General features: G+C 62.7%; 1 long non-coding RNA gene across 2 annotated transcripts in view; it reads right to left on the bottom strand.

Annotated features, from left to right (window-relative positions):
• The window catches only part of LOC122235268, an 82,615-nt gene that overhangs the window by 51,075 nt on the left and 9,382 nt on the right, over positions 1 to 22,158 (bottom strand). For both annotated transcript variants that reach the window (XR_006213372.1, XR_006213371.1), the window contains exon 2: positions 18,586 to 18,648. This is a non-coding gene — a long non-coding RNA (uncharacterized LOC122235268). The remainder of the gene's footprint in view (positions 1 to 18,585; positions 18,649 to 22,158) is intronic.

The following is a 22,158-nucleotide window of genomic DNA, read 5'->3' on the forward strand; positions in this document are numbered from 1 at the left end:
TTGGCCGGAGTTGGGGGGTGCGGGGCGGGGGGCGAGGAGGTGGTGGGGAGGAGGGGGGAACGTGGACGTGGGACCCGGACGCGTGTGGATGCTTGGGGACTCCCGGGGCTGGATGCGGCTGCGTGTGGAGGGGAAGGCACGACCCACCCCGCACCTTCTTCCACACGTGGGCTATTGGCACGGCCGGGGTCTCCACGTAAGGGCGGGCACTGTGATCCACAGCGTGAGCCTCCTCCGCGGCCTAGGCAGACGGTTGCCTGAGTGGGCATCTGGGCCTAGGGGCCCGGGCCTTGCTGCCCAGGGGACCAGGCTCGGCTGCGGGGAGCCACCACACAAGCGGAGGTGTTGCCACAAAGTGGCCCAGACGAGGGCGCCGCCACGTTGCAGCCAGAGTGGACAGGGCCCGGCCTTTTTTCTTCTGCAAAGGGCGGAGGGAGAGGACCTGGGGGAAGGGCGCGTGGGCATTCGTGGTGCAACACTGCCATCAAGCGAAACTCGTTGGCCATCCCGTGAGCCCCGCGCTGTGGCTTCCCTGTGAGTGAAGTCCCAAGCGGGAGACGAGAGGGGTCCTAACTCCAACCCCCCCACCCCCACCCCAGCCTTCTCCCAGGCGCAGAGTTCCGGCGCGAGACCCGGGAGGCTCCAGAGACGGGTGGCGCGACAGAGCGCCAGAACCGGCTCCCCTGCGGGTCGGGCACGGGAAGCCAGGGCCAGGGACCCTGGTGGCCGCCATGTCTGGGCGGGACTGGAGGAGTCCCGGAAGCCGCCCCGAAGCGGCCAGGAGCACCCCGGGCCGGCCGGGGCAAGGGGCGCTGGGCCCTTGGCCCGTGAGCCCTTGGCCGCGTGTCCCTTCCGTTGGGAGCAAGAGCAGGATCGGCCCCGGCGGGGCCGGGGTGGGGAGGGCAGGTGGGGGCTAGAAGCCCTGCACGAGACAGGCACGGCAGGGCACGGCACGGGCACTGGGAGGGCTGCTGCCACTTGGCCTTGGGGGAGGAGGCGGGCCCCTGATGTCCCTGTGTCCCACCGAGAGGCTCAGGTGTGGGGCCCCGCCTACCCGGTGTCCAGGGACCTCGAGAAGGTCTTGGGGGGGGGGGTGGGGGGTGAGGAACGTGCAGGTGGCTCCCGCGGGGTGTGGGGAGGAACGGAGTCCAGAAGCCAGGGCGAGCCAAAGGAGAAGTGGCGGCAGCCCCCTCTTCCTTCGCTCCGCCGCTGCACCCCTCTCCCCCCCAACGACCCGCCACGGCCTCCCAAACCCAGGTCTGGGCCCAGGAAGCGGCCGCCCGACACACACACACACACACACACACACACACGGGGCAGCTGCAGTGCGAACGCCCGGGGATAACACGGTCTCTGGCGGGGGCCGCGCACCACCGATCTCGATCTCGCACTCAAGTGTCTGTCCAAGTGTCTGTCTCGGGAGTGGTCTACTCCCCACCCCACCCCCCCGACCCCGCCAGGCATCTGCAATCTGCATTGACACGGGTCACTCTCTGGGCCACCTGGTTCCAACGTCCCATGAGACTGTTGAGGGCAATGGCAACGAGTGGCCTTTGTGTCTGCGTCCGGATGCCACGCTTGCTTCGCAGCCGGTCACCAAAGGACCAGGGTGGAGAGCCTGCCAAAAGGACCGGGCACCCGTGGACTGCGGCCCCTTCTGTCCCGCCCGGGACTCCCCACTTCACTCCCACGCCTCTCCTCCAGAGGAAGCCTGGATGGCCAACGAGTTCCGCTTGATGGCAGTATTGCACCACGAATGTCCAGGCGCCCTTCCCCCAGGTCCTCTCCCTCCGCCCTTTGCCGAGGAAAAAAGGCCGGGCCCTGTCCACCCCCGGCTCCAACATGGCGGCTCTCAGGTCTCTGCCACCTGGGGGAGCACTCCGGCTCCTGAGGCTCCGGGGAGCGGAGCCTTGTCCCCTCTGGCTCCATGTAGCCCGCTTTCGGACCCAAAAGCAAACGCGAGGCCGGCGCATCGAGGCTCCCCGAGGTTCCCGGCGCTGGCCCTGGCCCTGGCCCTGGCCCTGACCCTTTCCGGGGCGCCACCGCGACCACTGGAGGCCTGCAGGAGGAGACCTCACGAGACCCACTGGTCGTGGACCCAGCGCCCGGGCCACTCCTATCCAGCCAGTCGGTGCCCGACGGGGGCACACGCTCACCCGGGCATCCTCGGTCAGGACTCCCCGACAGGCCAGCCTGACGTGACCCCGAAGCCTCTAGCAGCCAGACGCCAAGGTCTGCGCCGGCCCCCGGGCAGGAGCCGTGCGGTCAACGCTGGCGTCCGCTTCCCGCGGCCAGAGGACGGACGGGTCCGAGGACCTGGCCCTTCACCCCCGGGGCACCCCCGCGATTCAGGCGCGGACGGTGGCACCCACGGGTCACTGGGGAGGGCGGCCTGGAGCCGCACCACAGACGCCAAAGCGGCCTCACGCTTGACCCAGGCTCCATCCCTGGACAGCTCCCACGGGAGCCAAGGCCAGGCATGGGCAGCACCCAGGTGTGCCCACGCTCTCCAGGACCCGTGCCTTTTCTGGCACGGCGGTAACAAGGCCAACGCACAGGGCCGGTGGTCTTCTCTCCCGTTCATCGGTCCATAACCTACGACCTACACCTGACCGCAGACCTCTCAAGGGCACCCTGACAACCCGCCTCTCGTGCCTGGGGCACATTCCAACCAGGAAGAACCAGACACACTCCCACCTTCCCTCGCTTGCTCACACACACACACACACACCCTCAACTCACACACACACACACCCTCAACTCACACCACAAGCAGGCTTGGAAACACTCTCAGGCAGGCAGGCAGGCAGGCAGAGACACACACACACACACACACACACACACACACACACACACACACACACACGCAGACTGACACGTCCACACCGTCCCGCAGTAAAAGTGGAGTTCGGCACAGCTGGACGTCATGCTTTTCGCCCTCAGGAGGTGGCCCACACACCCCGCAGCAAGAGCTTATAAAGGTGTACGGCGGATGTCTGTTTCTACCCCGGTCCGTGTGCCCAAGGGCATAAAGGGACTCCTGACAACCACACGGACCCAGGTCACTTGCTCTCCTCCGGCGAGACACTTGTCCATCCTCAACCCTCGGGGAACGTTTTCGCTTTCTGCCCTGCAGACCGGAGCTGCCTGTTCTCCCAAGCCTGTGGCCCAGCACCTCGTTCTTCCTAGGCCAGCCAGTGGATGTAAGATTCCATCCCACCTGTGGAAAGCAGCCAGCCTCCTCCCCCCTCCCCCCACCCCGCCATATTCGTCTCCACGTCCCCAGAGTCCTTCCGGTCCCTTCCCGCGTGTCAGTTCTACCAACCCTGGCCGAACGACACCCGGGTGGACACAGACCCTGCTCGCTGGGGAGACTCATACCCCCGAGGGCGAGGGCGAGGGCGAGGGCTGAGGGCTGAGGGCTGGGGCCTGGGGCCTGGGGCCTGGGGCCTGGGGCCTGGGGCCTGGGGCCTGGGGCTGGTGGGAGGGGAGAAAGAACACGCACCAGAGGGGCTCTGTTCTTTGACCTTGGAGCCAAGCGTTCCCTCAAAGGGACGCGTCGTCCCCAAGACAGCCCGGCACTGGCACTGGCGAGTCCGTGGTGCGATCGCACCGTCCAGGCACGCGGGCACGGACACGGGCCCACGCGAAGGGACCGGCGGCGGCGGCGGCGGCGGCGGGCGGTCCGGGAAGGCCACGAACGTCCACGGCCCCTCCCGAGGCGGCCTGTGCCCGCACATTCTCTCCTGGCGCCCGCACACGAACCCTTGGCCGGCATCAAGTCCTAAAGGGTCATTCCGGGCACTCTGGGCTGCCGGGACATCCAAGCAGGCTCCCGGACAGTTAGTTGCCCCTCCAGTCCGGCTGGAAACCCAGCATCTCCATTCTCCACCGGCTGCCACCCTCCCGAGGGATTTCGTTCTGACCACAAACAAAGGTCCCGAGGACCCTCAAAGCGCAAGCAGGAGCCACGCAAGGCCACGCAAGAGACAGAGACACGCAGAGAGAGACGGGGAGGGAGGAACGACCCGCACGGGGAAGGAAGGGTCCGGTCTCAAGAGACGCGAGCCGCCCCGATCGATCGTCGGGGACGGGGCCGCACCAAGGGAGGCTCACCCAGGTGCCCCCGAACCCGGGTGTTTGCTGTCAGGTCACCAAACAGAGGCCCCGGCACGGGCCCCCACGGCGCCCATCTCGGGAACCCTGACCGAGGGGGAGGGGGTGCGTGTGCGCCCGGGACCGCTCCGCCCACAAGGACCTCATCCACCACAGTCGCCCCATCGAGGCCCACCTTTCCCCACTGGGTATCAACGGTAGCCCAGCGAAGCCCAGCGCAGCCCTGCTCCTCGGCCTCGGGGCCAGCGTGACCCGGTTCGCGTCCTCTGGGTAGGCACCCGAGAGCGCACGCAGGGCGCTCTGAGGTTCCGTGGACCCAACGTCTGCGGGTGCACCTGCTGGACCCGGGGCCCAAAGGACACCCGCCGGGACTCGGGCAAGGGGCGGGGGAACAAGGAGATCTCCAGGATGTCAACACCGTGTCCCTGGGGTTTGGCCAAAGAGGAGGTGAGGGGGCACAGCTTCTCGATCCCCACCCCCAAACTCCACCCCCACCCCCACCCCCACCCCGCGCCCAAAGAGCCGTGCTGAAGTTGACTTGTGTGAGGAGAAGGGGACACAGGCTGCCTTCGGCCCTCGGTGCCTGTTGGCCGGAGTTGGGGGGTGCGGGGCGGGGGGCGAGGAGGTGGTGGGGAGGAGGGGGGAACGTGGACGTGGGACCCGGACGCGTGTGGATGCTTGGGGACTCCCGGGGCTGGATGCGGCTGCGTGTGGAGGGGAAGGCACGACCCACCCCGCACCTTCTTCCACACGTGGGCTATTGGCACGGCCGGGGTCTCCACGTAAGGGCGGGCACTGTGATCCACAGCGTGAGCCTCCTCCGCGGCCTAGGCAGACGGTTGCCTGAGTGGGCATCTGGGCCTAGGGGCCCGGGCCTTGCTGCCCAGGGGACCAGGCTCGGCTGCGGGGAGCCACCACACAAGCGGAGGTGTTGCCACAAAGTGGCCCAGACGAGGGCGCCGCCACGTTGCAGCCAGAGTGGACAGGGCCCGGCCTTTTTTCTTCTGCAAAGGGCGGAGGGAGAGGACCTGGGGGAAGGGCGCGTGGGCATTCGTGGTGCAACACTGCCATCAAGCGAAACTCGTTGGCCATCCCGTGAGCCCCGCGCTGTGGCTTCCCTGTGAGTGAAGTCCCAAGCGGGAGACGAGAGGGGTCCTAACTCCAACCCCCCCACCCCCACCCCAGCCTTCTCCCAGGCGCAGAGTTCCGGCGCGAGACCCGGGAGGCTCCAGAGACGGGTGGCGCGACAGAGCGCCAGAACCGGCTCCCCTGCGGGTCGGGCACGGGAAGCCAGGGCCAGGGACCCTGGTGGCCGCCATGTCTGGGCGGGACTGGAGGAGTCCCGGAAGCCGCCCCGAAGCGGCCAGGAGCACCCCGGGCCGGCCGGGGCAAGGGGCGCTGGGCCCTTGGCCCGTGAGCCCTTGGCCGCGTGTCCCTTCCGTTGGGAGCAAGAGCAGGATCGGCCCCGGCGGGGCCGGGGTGGGGAGGGCAGGTGGGGGCTAGAAGCCCTGCACGAGACAGGCACGGCAGGGCACGGCACGGGCACTGGGAGGGCTGCTGCCACTTGGCCTTGGGGGAGGAGGCGGGCCCCTGATGTCCCTGTGTCCCACCGAGAGGCTCAGGTGTGGGGCCCCGCCTACCCGGTGTCCAGGGACCTCGAGAAGGTCTTGGGGGGGGGGGGGTGGGGGGTGAGGAACGTGCAGGTGGCTCCCGCGGGGTGTGGGGAGGAACGGAGTCCAGAAGCCAGGGCGAGCCAAAGGAGAAGTGGCGGCAGCCCCCTCTTCCTTCGCTCCGCCGCTGCACCCCTCTCCCCCCCAACGACCCGCCACGGCCTCCCAAACCCAGGTCTGGGCCCAGGAAGCGGCCGCCCGACACACACACACACACACACACACACACACACACACACACACACGGGGCAGCTGCAGTGCGAACGCCCGGGGATAACACGGTCTCTGGCGGGGGCCGCGCACCACCGATCTCGATCTCGCACTCAAGTGTCTGTCCAAGTGTCTGTCTCGGGAGTGGTCTACTCCCCACCCCACCCCCCCGACCCCGCCAGGCATCTGCAATCTGCATTGACACGGGTCACTCTCTGGGCCACCTGGTTCCAACGTCCCATGAGACTGTTGAGGGCAATGGCAACGAGTGGCCTTTGTGTCTGCGTCCGGATGCCACGCTTGCTTCGCAGCCGGTCACCAAAGGACCAGGGTGGAGAGCCTGCCAAAAGGACCGGGCACCCGTGGACTGCGGCCCCTTCTGTCCCGCCCGGGACTCCCCACTTCACTCCCACGCCTCTCCTCCAGAGGAAGCCTGGATGGCCAACGAGTTCCGCTTGATGGCAGTATTGCACCACGAATGTCCAGGCGCCCTTCCCCCAGGTCCTCTCCCTCCGCCCTTTGCCGAGGAAAAAAGGCCGGGCCCTGTCCACCCCCGGCTCCAACATGGCGGCTCTCAGGTCTCTGCCACCTGGGGGAGCACTCCGGCTCCTGAGGCTCCGGGGAGCGGAGCCTTGTCCCCTCTGGCTCCATGTAGCCCGCTTTCGGACCCAAAAGCAAACGCGAGGCCGGCGCATCGAGGCTCCCCGAGGTTCCCGGCGCTGGCCCTGGCCCTGGCCCTGGCCCTGACCCTTTCCGGGGCGCCACCGCGACCACTGGAGGCCTGCAGGAGGAGACCTCACGAGACCCACTGGTCGTGGACCCAGCGCCCGGGCCACTCCTATCCAGCCAGTCGGTGCCCGACGGGGGCACACGCTCACCCGGGCATCCTCGGTCAGGACTCCCCGACAGGCCAGCCTGACGTGACCCCGAAGCCTCTAGCAGCCAGACGCCAAGGTCTGCGCCGGCCCCCGGGCAGGAGCCGTGCGGTCAACGCTGGCGTCCGCTTCCCGCGGCCAGAGGACGGACGGGTCCGAGGACCTGGCCCTTCACCCCCGGGGCACCCCCGCGATTCAGGCGCGGACGGTGGCACCCACGGGTCACTGGGGAGGGCGGCCTGGAGCCGCACCACAGACGCCAAAGCGGCCTCACGCTTGACCCAGGCTCCATCCCTGGACAGCTCCCACGGGAGCCAAGGCCAGGCATGGGCAGCACCCAGGTGTGCCCACGCTCTCCAGGACCCGTGCCTTTTCTGGCACGGCGGTAACAAGGCCAACGCACAGGGCCGGTGGTCTTCTCTCCCGTTCATCGGTCCATAACCTACGACCTACACCTGACCGCAGACCTCTCAAGGGCACCCTGACAACCCGCCTCTCGTGCCTGGGGCACATTCCAACCAGGAAGAACCAGACACACTCCCACCTTCCCTCGCTTGCTCACACACACACACACACACCCTCAACTCACACACACACACACCCTCAACTCACACCACAAGCAGGCTTGGAAACACTCTCAGGCAGGCAGGCAGGCAGGCAGAGACACACACACACACACACACACACACACACACACACACGCAGACTGACACGTCCACACCGTCCCGCAGTAAAAGTGGAGTTCGGCACAGCTGGACGTCATGCTTTTCGCCCTCAGGAGGTGGCCCACACACCCCGCAGCAAGAGCTTATAAAGGTGTACGGCGGATGTCTGTTTCTACCCCGGTCCGTGTGCCCAAGGGCATAAAGGGACTCCTGACAACCACACGGACCCAGGTCACTTGCTCTCCTCCGGCGAGACACTTGTCCATCCTCAACCCTCGGGGAACGTTTTCGCTTTCTGCCCTGCAGACCGGAGCTGCCTGTTCTCCCAAGCCTGTGGCCCAGCACCTCGTTCTTCCTAGGCCAGCCAGTGGATGTAAGATTCCATCCCACCTGTGGAAAGCAGCCAGCCTCCTCCCCCCTCCCCCCACCCCGCCATATTCGTCTCCACGTCCCCAGAGTCCTTCCGGTCCCTTCCCGCGTGTCAGTTCTACCAACCCTGGCCGAACGACACCCGGGTGGACACAGACCCTGCTCGCTGGGGAGACTCATACCCCCGAGGGCGAGGGCGAGGGCGAGGGCGAGGGCTGAGGGCTGAGGGCTGGGGCCTGGGGCCTGGGGCCTGGGGCCTGGGGCCTGGGGCCTGGGGCTGGTGGGAGGGGAGAAAGAACACGCACCAGAGGGGCTCTGTTCTTTGACCTTGGAGCCAAGCGTTCCCTCAAAGGGACGCGTCGTCCCCAAGACAGCCCGGCACTGGCACTGGCGAGTCCGTGGTGCGATCGCACCGTCCAGGCACGCGGGCACGGACACGGGCCCACGCGAAGGGACCGGCGGCGGCGGCGGCGGCGGCGGGCGGTCCGGGAAGGCCACGAACGTCCACGGCCCCTCCCGAGGCGGCCTGTGCCCGCACATTCTCTCCTGGCGCCCGCACACGAACCCTTGGCCGGCATCAAGTCCTAAAGGGTCATTCCGGGCACTCTGGGCTGCCGGGACATCCAAGCAGGCTCCCGGACAGTTAGTTGCCCCTCCAGTCCGGCTGGAAACCCAGCATCTCCATTCTCCACCGGCTGCCACCCTCCCGAGGGATTTCGTTCTGACCACAAACAAAGGTCCCGAGGACCCTCAAAGCGCAAGCAGGAGCCACGCAAGGCCACGCAAGAGACAGAGACACGCAGAGAGAGACGGGGAGGGAGGAACGACCCGCACGGGGAAGGAAGGGTCCGGTCTCAAGAGACGCGAGCCGCCCCGATCGATCGTCGGGGACGGGGCCGCACCAAGGGAGGCTCACCCAGGTGCCCCCGAACCCGGGTGTTTGCTGTCAGGTCACCAAACAGAGGCCCCGGCACGGGCCCCCACGGCGCCCATCTCGGGAACCCTGACCGAGGGGGAGGGGGTGCGTGTGCGCCCGGGACCGCTCCGCCCACAAGGACCTCATCCACCACAGTCGCCCCATCGAGGCCCACCTTTCCCCACTGGGTATCAACGGTAGCCCAGCGAAGCCCAGCGCAGCCCTGCTCCTCGGCCTCGGGGCCAGCGTGACCCGGTTCGCGTCCTCTGGGTAGGCACCCGAGAGCGCACGCAGGGCGCTCTGAGGTTCCGTGGACCCAACGTCTGCGGGTGCACCTGCTGGACCCGGGGCCCAAAGGACACCCGCCGGGACTCGGGCAAGGGGCGGGGGAACAAGGAGATCTCCAGGATGTCAACACCGTGTCCCTGGGGTTTGGCCAAAGAGGAGGTGAGGGGGCACAGCTTCTCGATCCCCACCCCCAAACTCCACCCCCACCCCCACCCCCACCCCCACCCCGCGCCCAAAGAGCCGTGCTGAAGTTGACTTGTGTGAGGAGAAGGGGACACAGGCTGCCTTCGGCCCTCGGTGCCTGTTGGCCGGAGTTGGGGGGTGCGGGGCGGGGGGCGAGGAGGTGGTGGGGAGGAGGGGGGAACGTGGACGTGGGACCCGGACGCGTGTGGATGCTTGGGGACTCCCGGGGCTGGATGCGGCTGCGTGTGGAGGGGAAGGCACGACCCACCCCGCACCTTCTTCCACACGTGGGCTATTGGCACGGCCGGGGTCTCCACGTAAGGGCGGGCACTGTGATCCACAGCGTGAGCCTCCTCCGCGGCCTAGGCAGACGGTTGCCTGAGTGGGCATCTGGGCCTAGGGGCCCGGGCCTTGCTGCCCAGGGGACCAGGCTCGGCTGCGGGGAGCCACCACACAAGCGGAGGTGTTGCCACAAAGTGGCCCAGACGAGGGCGCCGCCACGTTGCAGCCAGAGTGGACAGGGCCCGGCCTTTTTTCTTCTGCAAAGGGCGGAGGGAGAGGACCTGGGGGAAGGGCGCGTGGGCATTCGTGGTGCAACACTGCCATCAAGCGAAACTCGTTGGCCATCCCGTGAGCCCCGCGCTGTGGCTTCCCTGTGAGTGAAGTCCCAAGCGGGAGACGAGAGGGGTCCTAACTCCAACCCCCCCACCCCCACCCCAGCCTTCTCCCAGGCGCAGAGTTCCGGCGCGAGACCCGGGAGGCTCCAGAGACGGGTGGCGCGACAGAGCGCCAGAACCGGCTCCCCTGCGGGTCGGGCACGGGAAGCCAGGGCCAGGGACCCTGGTGGCCGCCATGTCTGGGCGGGACTGGAGGAGTCCCGGAAGCCGCCCCGAAGCGGCCAGGAGCACCCCGGGCCGGCCGGGGCAAGGGGCGCTGGGCCCTTGGCCCGTGAGCCCTTGGCCGCGTGTCCCTTCCGTTGGGAGCAAGAGCAGGATCGGCCCCGGCGGGGCCGGGGTGGGGAGGGCAGGTGGGGGCTAGAAGCCCTGCACGAGACAGGCACGGCAGGGCACGGCACGGGCACTGGGAGGGCTGCTGCCACTTGGCCTTGGGGGAGGAGGCGGGCCCCTGATGTCCCTGTGTCCCACCGAGAGGCTCAGGTGTGGGGCCCCGCCTACCCGGTGTCCAGGGACCTCGAGAAGGTCTTGGGGGGGGGGTGGGGGGTGAGGAACGTGCAGGTGGCTCCCGCGGGGTGTGGGGAGGAACGGAGTCCAGAAGCCAGGGCGAGCCAAAGGAGAAGTGGCGGCAGCCCCCTCTTCCTTCGCTCCGCCGCTGCACCCCTCTCCCCCCCAACGACCCGCCACGGCCTCCCAAACCCAGGTCTGGGCCCAGGAAGCGGCCGCCCGACACACACACACACACACACACACACACACACGGGGCAGCTGCAGTGCGAACGCCCGGGGATAACACGGTCTCTGGCGGGGGCCGCGCACCACCGATCTCGATCTCGCACTCAAGTGTCTGTCCAAGTGTCTGTCTCGGGAGTGGTCTACTCCCCACCCCACCCCCCCGACCCCGCCAGGCATCTGCAATCTGCATTGACACGGGTCACTCTCTGGGCCACCTGGTTCCAACGTCCCATGAGACTGTTGAGGGCAATGGCAACGAGTGGCCTTTGTGTCTGCGTCCGGATGCCACGCTTGCTTCGCAGCCGGTCACCAAAGGACCAGGGTGGAGAGCCTGCCAAAAGGACCGGGCACCCGTGGACTGCGGCCCCTTCTGTCCCGCCCGGGACTCCCCACTTCACTCCCACGCCTCTCCTCCAGAGGAAGCCTGGATGGCCAACGAGTTCCGCTTGATGGCAGTATTGCACCACGAATGTCCAGGCGCCCTTCCCCCAGGTCCTCTCCCTCCGCCCTTTGCCGAGGAAAAAAGGCCGGGCCCTGTCCACCCCCGGCTCCAACATGGCGGCTCTCAGGTCTCTGCCACCTGGGGGAGCACTCCGGCTCCTGAGGCTCCGGGGAGCGGAGCCTTGTCCCCTCTGGCTCCATGTAGCCCGCTTTCGGACCCAAAAGCAAACGCGAGGCCGGCGCATCGAGGCTCCCCGAGGTTCCCGGCGCTGGCCCTGGCCCTGGCCCTGGCCCTGACCCTTTCCGGGGCGCCACCGCGACCACTGGAGGCCTGCAGGAGGAGACCTCACGAGACCCACTGGTCGTGGACCCAGCGCCCGGGCCACTCCTATCCAGCCAGTCGGTGCCCGACGGGGGCACACGCTCACCCGGGCATCCTCGGTCAGGACTCCCCGACAGGCCAGCCTGACGTGACCCCGAAGCCTCTAGCAGCCAGACGCCAAGGTCTGCGCCGGCCCCCGGGCAGGAGCCGTGCGGTCAACGCTGGCGTCCGCTTCCCGCGGCCAGAGGACGGACGGGTCCGAGGACCTGGCCCTTCACCCCCGGGGCACCCCCGCGATTCAGGCGCGGACGGTGGCACCCACGGGTCACTGGGGAGGGCGGCCTGGAGCCGCACCACAGACGCCAAAGCGGCCTCACGCTTGACCCAGGCTCCATCCCTGGACAGCTCCCACGGGAGCCAAGGCCAGGCATGGGCAGCACCCAGGTGTGCCCACGCTCTCCAGGACCCGTGCCTTTTCTGGCACGGCGGTAACAAGGCCAACGCACAGGGCCGGTGGTCTTCTCTCCCGTTCATCGGTCCATAACCTACGACCTACACCTGACCGCAGACCTCTCAAGGGCACCCTGACAACCCGCCTCTCGTGCCTGGGGCACATTCCAACCAGGAAGAACCAGACACACTCCCACCTTCCCTCGCTTGCTCACACACACACACACACACCCTCAACTCACACACACACACACCCTCAACTCACACCACAAGCAGGCTTGGAAACACTCTCAGGCAGGCAGGCAGGCAGGCAGAGACACACACACACACACACACACACACACACACACACACACACACACACACACGCAGACTGACACGTCCACACCGTCCCGCAGTAAAAGTGGAGTTCGGCACAGCTGGACGTCATGCTTTTCGCCCTCAGGAGGTGGCCCACACACCCCGCAGCAAGAGCTTATAAAGGTGTACGGCGGATGTCTGTTTCTACCCCGGTCCGTGTGCCCAAGGGCATAAAGGGACTCCTGACAACCACACGGACCCAGGTCACTTGCTCTCCTCCGGCGAGACACTTGTCCATCCTCAACCCTCGGGGAACGTTTTCGCTTTCTGCCCTGCAGACCGGAGCTGCCTGTTCTCCCAAGCCTGTGGCCCAGCACCTCGTTCTTCCTAGGCCAGCCAGTGGATGTAAGATTCCATCCCACCTGTGGAAAGCAGCCAGCCTCCTCCCCCCTCCCCCCACCCCGCCATATTCGTCTCCACGTCCCCAGAGTCCTTCCGGTCCCTTCCCGCGTGTCAGTTCTACCAACCCTGGCCGAACGACACCCGGGTGGACACAGACCCTGCTCGCTGGGGAGACTCATACCCCCGAGGGCGAGGGCGAGGGCGAGGGCGAGGGCTGAGGGCTGGGGCCTGGGGCCTGGGGCCTGGGGCCTGGGGCCTGGGGCCTGGGGCTGGTGGGAGGGGAGAAAGAACACGCACCAGAGGGGCTCTGTTCTTTGACCTTGGAGCCAAGCGTTCCCTCAAAGGGACGCGTCGTCCCCAAGACAGCCCGGCACTGGCACTGGCGAGTCCGTGGTGCGATCGCACCGTCCAGGCACGCGGGCACGGACACGGGCCCACGCGAAGGGACCGGCGGCGGCGGCGGCGGCGGCGGGCGGTCCGGGAAGGCCACGAACGTCCACGGCCCCTCCCGAGGCGGCCTGTGCCCGCACATTCTCTCCTGGCGCCCGCACACGAACCCTTGGCCGGCATCAAGTCCTAAAGGGTCATTCCGGGCACTCTGGGCTGCCGGGACATCCAAGCAGGCTCCCGGACAGTTAGTTGCCCCTCCAGTCCGGCTGGAAACCCAGCATCTCCATTCTCCACCGGCTGCCACCCTCCCGAGGGATTTCGTTCTGACCACAAACAAAGGTCCCGAGGACCCTCAAAGCGCAAGCAGGAGCCACGCAAGGCCACGCAAGAGACAGAGACACGCAGAGAGAGACGGGGAGGGAGGAACGACCCGCACGGGGAAGGAAGGGTCCGGTCTCAAGAGACGCGAGCCGCCCCGATCGATCGTCGGGGACGGGGCCGCACCAAGGGAGGCTCACCCAGGTGCCCCCGAACCCGGGTGTTTGCTGTCAGGTCACCAAACAGAGGCCCCGGCACGGGCCCCCACGGCGCCCATCTCGGGAACCCTGACCGAGGGGGAGGGGGTGCGTGTGCGCCCGGGACCGCTCCGCCCACAAGGACCTCATCCACCACAGTCGCCCCATCGAGGCCCACCTTTCCCCACTGGGTATCAACGGTAGCCCAGCGAAGCCCAGCGCAGCCCTGCTCCTCGGCCTCGGGGCCAGCGTGACCCGGTTCGCGTCCTCTGGGTAGGCACCCGAGAGCGCACGCAGGGCGCTCTGAGGTTCCGTGGACCCAACGTCTGCGGGTGCACCTGCTGGACCCGGGGCCCAAAGGACACCCGCCGGGACTCGGGCAAGGGGCGGGGGAACAAGGAGATCTCCAGGATGTCAACACCGTGTCCCTGGGGTTTGGCCAAAGAGGAGGTGGGGGGGCACAGCTTCTCGATCCCCACCCCCAAACTCCACCCCCACCCCCACCCCCACCCCGCGCCCAAAGAGCCGTGCTGAAGTTGACTTGTGTGAGGAGAAGGGGACACAGGCTGCCTTCGGCCCTCGGTGCCTGTTGGCCGGAGTTGGGGGGTGCGGGGCGGGGGGCGAGGAGGTGGTGGGGAGGAGGGGGGAACGTGGACGTGGGACCCGGACGCGTGTGGATGCTTGGGGACTCCCGGGGCTGGATGCGGCTGCGTGTGGAGGGGAAGGCACGACCCACCCCGCACCTTCTTCCACACGTGGGCTATTGGCACGGCCGGGGTCTCCACGTAAGGGCGGGCACTGTGATCCACAGCGTGAGCCTCCTCCGCGGCCTAGGCAGACGGTTGCCTGAGTGGGCATCTGGGCCTAGGGGCCCGGGCCTTGCTGCCCAGGGGACCAGGCTCGGCTGCGGGGAGCCACCACACAAGCGGAGGTGTTGCCACAAAGTGGCCCAGACGAGGGCGCCGCCACGTTGCAGCCAGAGTGGACAGGGCCCGGCCTTTTTTCTTCTGCAAAGGGCGGAGGGAGAGGACCTGGGGGAAGGGCGCGTGGGCATTCGTGGTGCAACACTGCCATCAAGCGAAACTCGTTGGCCATCCCGTGAGCCCCGCGCTGTGGCTTCCCTGTGAGTGAAGTCCCAAGCGGGAGACGAGAGGGGTCCTAACTCCAACCCCCCCACCCCCACCCCAGCCTTCTCCCAGGCGCAGAGTTCCGGCGCGAGACCCGGGAGGCTCCAGAGACGGGTGGCGCGACAGAGCGCCAGAACCGGCTCCCCTGCGGGTCGGGCACGGGAAGCCAGGGCCAGGGACCCTGGTGGCCGCCATGTCTGGGCGGGACTGGAGGAGTCCCGGAAGCCGCCCCGAAGCGGCCAGGAGCACCCCGGGCCGGCCGGGGCAAGGGGCGCTGGGCCCTTGGCCCGTGAGCCCTTGGCCGCGTGTCCCTTCCGTTGGGAGCAAGAGCAGGATCGGCCCCGGCGGGGCCGGGGTGGGGAGGGCAGGTGGGGGCTAGAAGCCCTGCACGAGACAGGCACGGCAGGGCACGGCACGGGCACTGGGAGGGCTGCTGCCACTTGGCCTTGGGGGAGGAGGCGGGCCCCTGATGTCCCTGTGTCCCACCGAGAGGCTCAGGTGTGGGGCCCCGCCTACCCGGTGTCCAGGGACCTCGAGAAGGTCTTGGGGGGGGGGGGGTGGGGGGTGAGGAACGTGCAGGTGGCTCCCGCGGGGTGTGGGGAGGAACGGAGTCCAGAAGCCAGGGCGAGCCAAAGGAGAAGTGGCGGCAGCCCCCTCTTCCTTCGCTCCGCCGCTGCACCCCTCTCCCCCCCAACGACCCGCCACGGCCTCCCAAACCCAGGTCTGGGCCCAGGAAGCGGCCGCCCGACACACACACACACACACACACACACACACACACACACACACACACACACACACACACACGGGGCAGCTGCAGTGCGAACGCCCGGGGATAACACGGTCTCTGGCGGGGGCCGCGCACCACCGATCTCGATCTCGCACTCAAGTGTCTGTCCAAGTGTCTGTCTCGGGAGTGGTCTACTCCCCACCCCACCCCCCCGACCCCGCCAGGCATCTGCAATCTGCATTGACACGGGTCACTCTCTGGGCCACCTGGTTCCAACGTCCCATGAGACTGTTGAGGGCAATGGCAACGAGTGGCCTTTGTGTCTGCGTCCGGATGCCACGCTTGCTTCGCAGCCGGTCACCAAAGGACCAGGGTGGAGAGCCTGCCAAAAGGACCGGGCACCCGTGGACTGCGGCCCCTTCTGTCCCGCCCGGGACTCCCCACTTCACTCCCACGCCTCTCCTCCAGAGGAAGCCTGGATGGCCAACGAGTTCCGCTTGATGGCAGTATTGCACCACGAATGTCCAGGCGCCCTTCCCCCAGGTCCTCTCCCTCCGCCCTTTGCCGAGGAAAAAAGGCCGGGCCCTGTCCACCCCCGGCTCCAACATGGCGGCTCTCAGGTCTCTGCCACCTGGGGGAGCACTCCGGCTCCTGAGGCTCCGGGGAGCGGAGCCTTGTCCCCTCTGGCTCCATGTAGCCCGCTTTCGGACCCAAAAGCAAACGCGAGGCCGGCGCATCGAGGCTCCCCGAGGTTCCCGGCGCTGGCCCTGGCCCTGGCCCTGACCCTGACCCTGACCCTTTCCGGGGCGCCACCGCGACCACTGGAGGCCTGCAGGAGGAGACCTCACGAGACCCACTGGTCGTGGACCCAGCGCCCGGGCCACTCCTATCCAGCCAGTCGGTGCCCGACGGGGGCACACGCTCACCCGGGCATCCTCGGTCAGGACTCCCCGACAGGCCAGCCTGACGTGACTCCGAAGCCTTTAGCAGCCAGACGCCAAGGTCTGCGCCGGCCCCAGGGCAGGAGCCGTGCGGTCAACGCTGGCGTCCGCCTTCCATGGCTAGAGGACAGATTTGTCCCGAGGACCTGGTCCTTCACCTACAGGGTGCTCCTGGGATTTACGTGTGAATAATAGCACCTATGACTAATTGTGGATGGCAGGTGTGTATCTCATGTGATGCCTAATCATGTCATGCCTTCTGAAATTGATTTCTGACGGCTCTCATATTCATATCAGCATGTCAGTAGGCTAGGGAGGAGCTATCTGATATATATCTTATACTTGTTTTAGCTTTGGAAATGTACTTTGTTTTTATGGTCATCAATCAGGTGTTTGGTGTGGACACATGCCAATGAAGTTTAGTGGCCCCTTAGTGCTTGGTTGCTCTTAGAGAAGGCATCTGGGTGAGTTGATGCTTCAGAATTCCACATTGGTGAAGGAGTTCACTCTCAATGACTAGAGACATTGGGAAGACACAGAGCACTTTGATGAGACCTCCATCTCTGCATTTATGAGCACTGCCATTTATCATATGCTGCATCTTGAAAAGAAATGGCATGACCTAGTTTTCTTTCTACTCTACCTTTATTTTCTCTGAGCTTGCAATGAACTGTCTCTAACTGTAATTTTCATACTCTGTGTGCTGGCACCACTTTCGGTTATACTGAGATGTATATAGCAATACTTACTGAGCTGCCAGGTCTGAGCAGGGGTCCTATAGCCCCATGCTCTAGGAGAAATGCTTGTCCACGTCTGGGCATTCTACCTGTTTCTGTGGCAGTCTGAGTGTACAGAGGTACAGAGGTGTTTGCATGTCCACATGGCTTCATGTTGTATCGACTCCTCAAATCTCCATTCTTGAGACAACCCCTACTTTTTTTTAATTCCAACAAGACAGGAGTTGTGCACTCAATCACATCTAAGGTTCCCATTAGCTCCGTTTCCCCCAATGCAGGTAACAGGGAGCATATTCCTTCCCTGTCCCTGGGTTTTGTACAGAAAGTCATACTGGAGAAGGAGGAAATGTCATGGTCCAACACTTCTTTTAAGGGCAACAGGTGGCATCTTTCCTCCTCTCTGCAACGTAGAGCAAGAACTTGACTCAAACATTGAGCTGTGTCCAGGATTTACTATGAAAGGCTCATAGGGTTGTCAAACAGGTCCTCTTGAAAGTGGGGTTCCCACAAAATTGTCCCCTTGCCTTTGCTGCTTGGACCCTGTCCTTGTCTCTGTTTGCTAAGGCAGAAACCTTGACCAGACTAGCATACAACCCAGCATAAGCATGATTCTACAAGGTCCCTTGGCCACCTGCAGAAGCCTTCAGTTATTTTGAACCACAGTAGGAAGTGTCATCTTCATGACACTTTTTTTTGTTTAAAGGAACATGAGTAAGAAGAAAGAAAACATGTCTGGCTTCTGGCCATACCCTCATGCAACATTTCCACCCAGAAGAATGAAGTACACTTCCTCAAGATGCTATGCTTTTAAGTTTCTTGGTTTGTCAAAAGATAGAGTTAGGGCTCGTGGAGAGATCTACAGTTGACTGCCATGATATACACCCCCCAGCACATGTAACCTCTTAATATTCCAGTAAGAGTTTGTTCCCAAGGCTTCCCTGAACTGGCAGAGGGCCACGGTGCAGTAAGCTAGACGCAAGAGAAATCAGGAGACAATGGGAAGAACATGTATGGAGAGATCCAATCAAATCAAAGATAGCAATAGGCATGAGGCACTTGGCTATCTTCAAAAGGTCTCCAGTGACCTCTCCGCCAATGGGGCTGGGACTGCTGCTCCCCGTAGGTGAAGTGGGGAGCCAAATACCAGACCATGTTTTGGTCTCTGGTAGTTGACTTCACAGGGACTGGAGCCCAAATCAGGTTCCGGCCCAATCCCTTTCCACTCTCTCAGTCCTGCAGGACACTGACCTTGAGTTCCTCATACAGGTTCCCTTAAGTCAAGTATTGAGATGATCTAGACGCTCATGCACGTATCACCTTTTTCCTGTCCCACGATCAGGATGTGACTTGAGAGCCTTGCCTACCATGGCTGAAACTCTGGTAAAGTACACAAATGGCTTGGTGTCAGGAACCTGCTTCGGGGATCTCTCCTTGAGCCTTGCGGAAATACCACAACCACTGTGTTTTACCTAGATAAAATAAACTCTCTTGGAAAAGGAAAAGAAAGAGAACGAAGAGCACTCACTTACCCAGAACACCAGCACCGGCCTCTTCGTTTTTCCTTTCTCTCTCTTTCCTTACACTGTGTCTTCCTGCAACGATAGAGCTCTCTCAGTATGGGACCACCACAGTGGTGCTCCAGTTAACAGGGTGTTGTGTACATCCCACTCAAGCAATCTTGAGTATTTCTGGTTACTATTCATACCACCTCTGGGGTCAACCAAAACTGCTGAATACTGCAGGGTGTGTAAACCAACCTCACTCATCTTTCAAAAACTGCGCAGATTGTCATTCCAGGATGTCAGAAAGCAGCTCACAGAGAATGCATCAGGTGAATCGTGAAGTTATCTTCTAAAATCTCTTTTCTGAGGGAACCACAGCCATCACCTTGACGTTTATACTCATAGCTCTCCCCCCTTTGTTCTGGACCTGTGTGACTATGGGGGGATATTGATGGGCATACATTCATTTTCTAGGGATGTGGACATTTTCCCTAAGGATGTGGCAGGTTACGATTTACCATCCTCTTTCCTCTGGGTGGACGCTGACGTAAGAAAATGTATCCTGGGGGCACTTGGGTGGCTCAGTTAGTTAAGTGTCTGACTTCAGCTCAGGTCATGATCTCACAGTTTGTGGGTTTGAGCCCCGCGTCAGGCTCTGTGCTGACAGCTTGGGGCCTGGAGCCTGCAGCCTGCTTTGGATTCTGTATCTCCTCTTCTCTCTGCCCCTCCCCCACTTGTGCTCTGTCTCTGTCTCTCAAAAATAAATAAATGTTTAAAAAACTTAAAAAAAAAAAAAAAGAAAATGTATCATGGTCACACACACGCATACATGCCCACACAGTTCAGTAACTATGACTCTGTATGCTGGTTGAAGAGGGAAGGAGAGAAGGGGAGAAACCCAGTGTCCAAAGAGATGGGACAAGTAAAATAACCTGTGCTCCAGCCCCTGGCAGAGGTGAGGACACCCTACACTGAGCAGCTATCAGAAAAGAAATGGAGAGGATCAAGCAGGCTAGGTCATTTACTCTGCACAGATGTGCCAAGGTCAAGATACCTATATGCTGGGAGAGCAGCCAAATGTTAAAGAGTGTGTATTACTACGTGGGACGTGTAGGGTCAGAGAGCAGAATACACGATGCCCTGTGTGTCCATTAGTTTTCATTTACATGCAATCACTGCAGCATACATGAGGAAACATTACATGTGGCTCCCACAGCAGATAGGGAGTTGGAAGGCAGAGAGAGAACCTAGGAGCGGTCATCATGCATCGCTAAGGGCTTTTCTTTGGGCAAAATTTCTATCCAATGTGGCATCTCCAAGGCAGTTTTAGGGAAAAATACAGACAGGAAATTTTATATATATGTATATACAGAAACACAAACATACTTGTGTGTCTATTATCAACGAAAAAGTGAATGCTGAATCAACGAGTAGGTGTTTTGAGGGTAGAATATAGAGGCATTCCCAAGGACGACTTCCCAGGAGGGGCTGCTGACAATGGCCCTCACCTAGGTCATCTGACTATGTGGATGAAGTCACTGGGCTCTCCATCTGTCCTAGGGACCCCACCGCTCCCACCCTCAACCTGCACAACCCACCTGGGGCACTCAGTGGCAGAGTGACTGTGGCTCTTGGAGGTGAGCATGGGCAATTCACCTCCCTGTCCCCTCACCTAACACGGCCCCTGTCAGTTCCTCCTATTGTCATGATGGCCTACTCCTGGGCCTTTAAGCTGGATGAAGAAGCTGGATGAATACAGAAAGAGGCAATAACTCACGAAGTTAGGAAATCCAGGTTATGGTGACAGCTACTGCTATAGAATCAATGTCCTTGGAAAGGGAGGATTCTGCCCAGAAGAACTATCCATATGAAAGTGTGCAGAGAAAACAGGGTCCCAGTCCCCAGGGCATGCATACTTAAAACTCTTAAAGAGACATAAGGGTGAATCCATAAACGTATGTATTCCTTTAGGTGTTATTATAGGTACATTCCTACTGCCAACAAGAAGTCCAAATAGAAGAGACACCACCTCCCCCAACACCCCACTACAGTCAACCCTATTTGGGGGCTTAGTTCACTTTAGAGTCTTCAGGAACCTTTCCTGATCCTCAAAGGACAGAGAGAAACCTCACAGGCAAGCATGGATGGCATTTCTGGAGCAACAGTGCCATCAAGTGGATACTTTTTGAGCAAAGACTGTAATACTTTCCCGTCTTCTGCTGAGGAAGGCCTATGAGGGGAGGAAGGGTGGGATTGGAGCACCCACAAGATCCCGGGTCAGACAGAGCACACCCCCGGAGTCGGTGGGGGAAACGATGCAGGGTGGATAGAGACAGACTCAACCATCAAGTAACACTGGGCTGCCAGGACGCAGGCCTCCCGAGGCTGTGGGGGCGTGGCCTCGGCAGCCACCATGTTAGGGAACAAGGAGCTGAAGCTCCAACTCCAGGGCAACTGGCCTGTGGATCCTTACCCTCGGTGCAGGAACTAGCTCAGTGAGATTCCTGTGGTCTCAGGGCCACGGGGGAACCCAGAACTGGAGGCCCCAGGCTCAGCTGCCACAGAAACAGGAAAGGGAAGGCAGCAGCCACCCTGGGGTGGAGGCAGCATCTTGCAGACAGGATGGAAAATCTCCAGATTTGGTACTAGACCTAGACAAGGAAGAGTAATGCAGATGCCCTGCTGGTTAGAGCTAGAGCTGTGTTTTGTTTGCTTTGGCTCCCTCTACAAAGAGAATCTGGGTTCCAGGCCCCAAAGTATCCCAGGAAGCCCTACTTGTCCCATATGACAGAGCATGTAGATACAGGATGGAACAGGACAGAGACAAGATAAGTATATTGAGATGGACATCATCCACCAGAGTAAGGGGATCCAGATCTGTTTTTTTCACTACTTGTTGGGAAGGTTGCAGCTCAGAAACACCCTATTCCTCAGCCTGTCTCCCGGTGTATGGGTGTATGACCTGGGTCCTCTTGTTTGGGGACTCTTTTGGGATTTCCTATATGAGATCCATGTTCTGTAGGTGGCCAGAGGGGCACACTGAGACCACCTTGGTCTGGGGACCAATCAGACCATGTACGTCAGGATCTGGCCTTGGGGGCTCAGCAAAAAGTTCAACGCCATAAGCATAAAATGAAGGGACAGTGAGTGGGTTTCCACACCCTTCCACGAGGGGTGGAATCAACAAGTGTGGGTGGCAGGAGGGGTTGAGCCTGGAAATTTGCTTCTAGAACACCTCCCTCAGCAGGTAAAAGTTAGGCAAAGGGCATGAGCTACCCCAGAGGTTCTTCCAGAAGTAGGCTATCAGGACAGCTGAAGTCTAGAATGAACTGCTGTGTGCCCAGGAGTATGCACCTTGTTCCTGTCCCTGAGAAACATACTGATCTGTGATGAATAGGGGGGAGGGGTTTCTCTCAACTTAACAGCTGTGAGCTTTAAGTACCACCTTCAGACCTCTTCTTGATTCCCCAGCTTCAGGGGCAAGCATGGGGTTGAGACCTTAGAACGCCAAGAGTGAAAGGAAGCCAGGGCCATCCCTTCTCATCACTGAAGGAGTCTCACGGATTCTTGCGGAAGACGGGCAAGAGTGCCGAAGACTGC

Source organism: Panthera tigris, chromosome X (assembly GCF_018350195.1).
Source record: "Panthera tigris isolate Pti1 chromosome X, P.tigris_Pti1_mat1.1, whole genome shotgun sequence".
NCBI classification, from domain to species: Eukaryota; Metazoa; Chordata; class Mammalia; order Carnivora; family Felidae; genus Panthera; species Panthera tigris.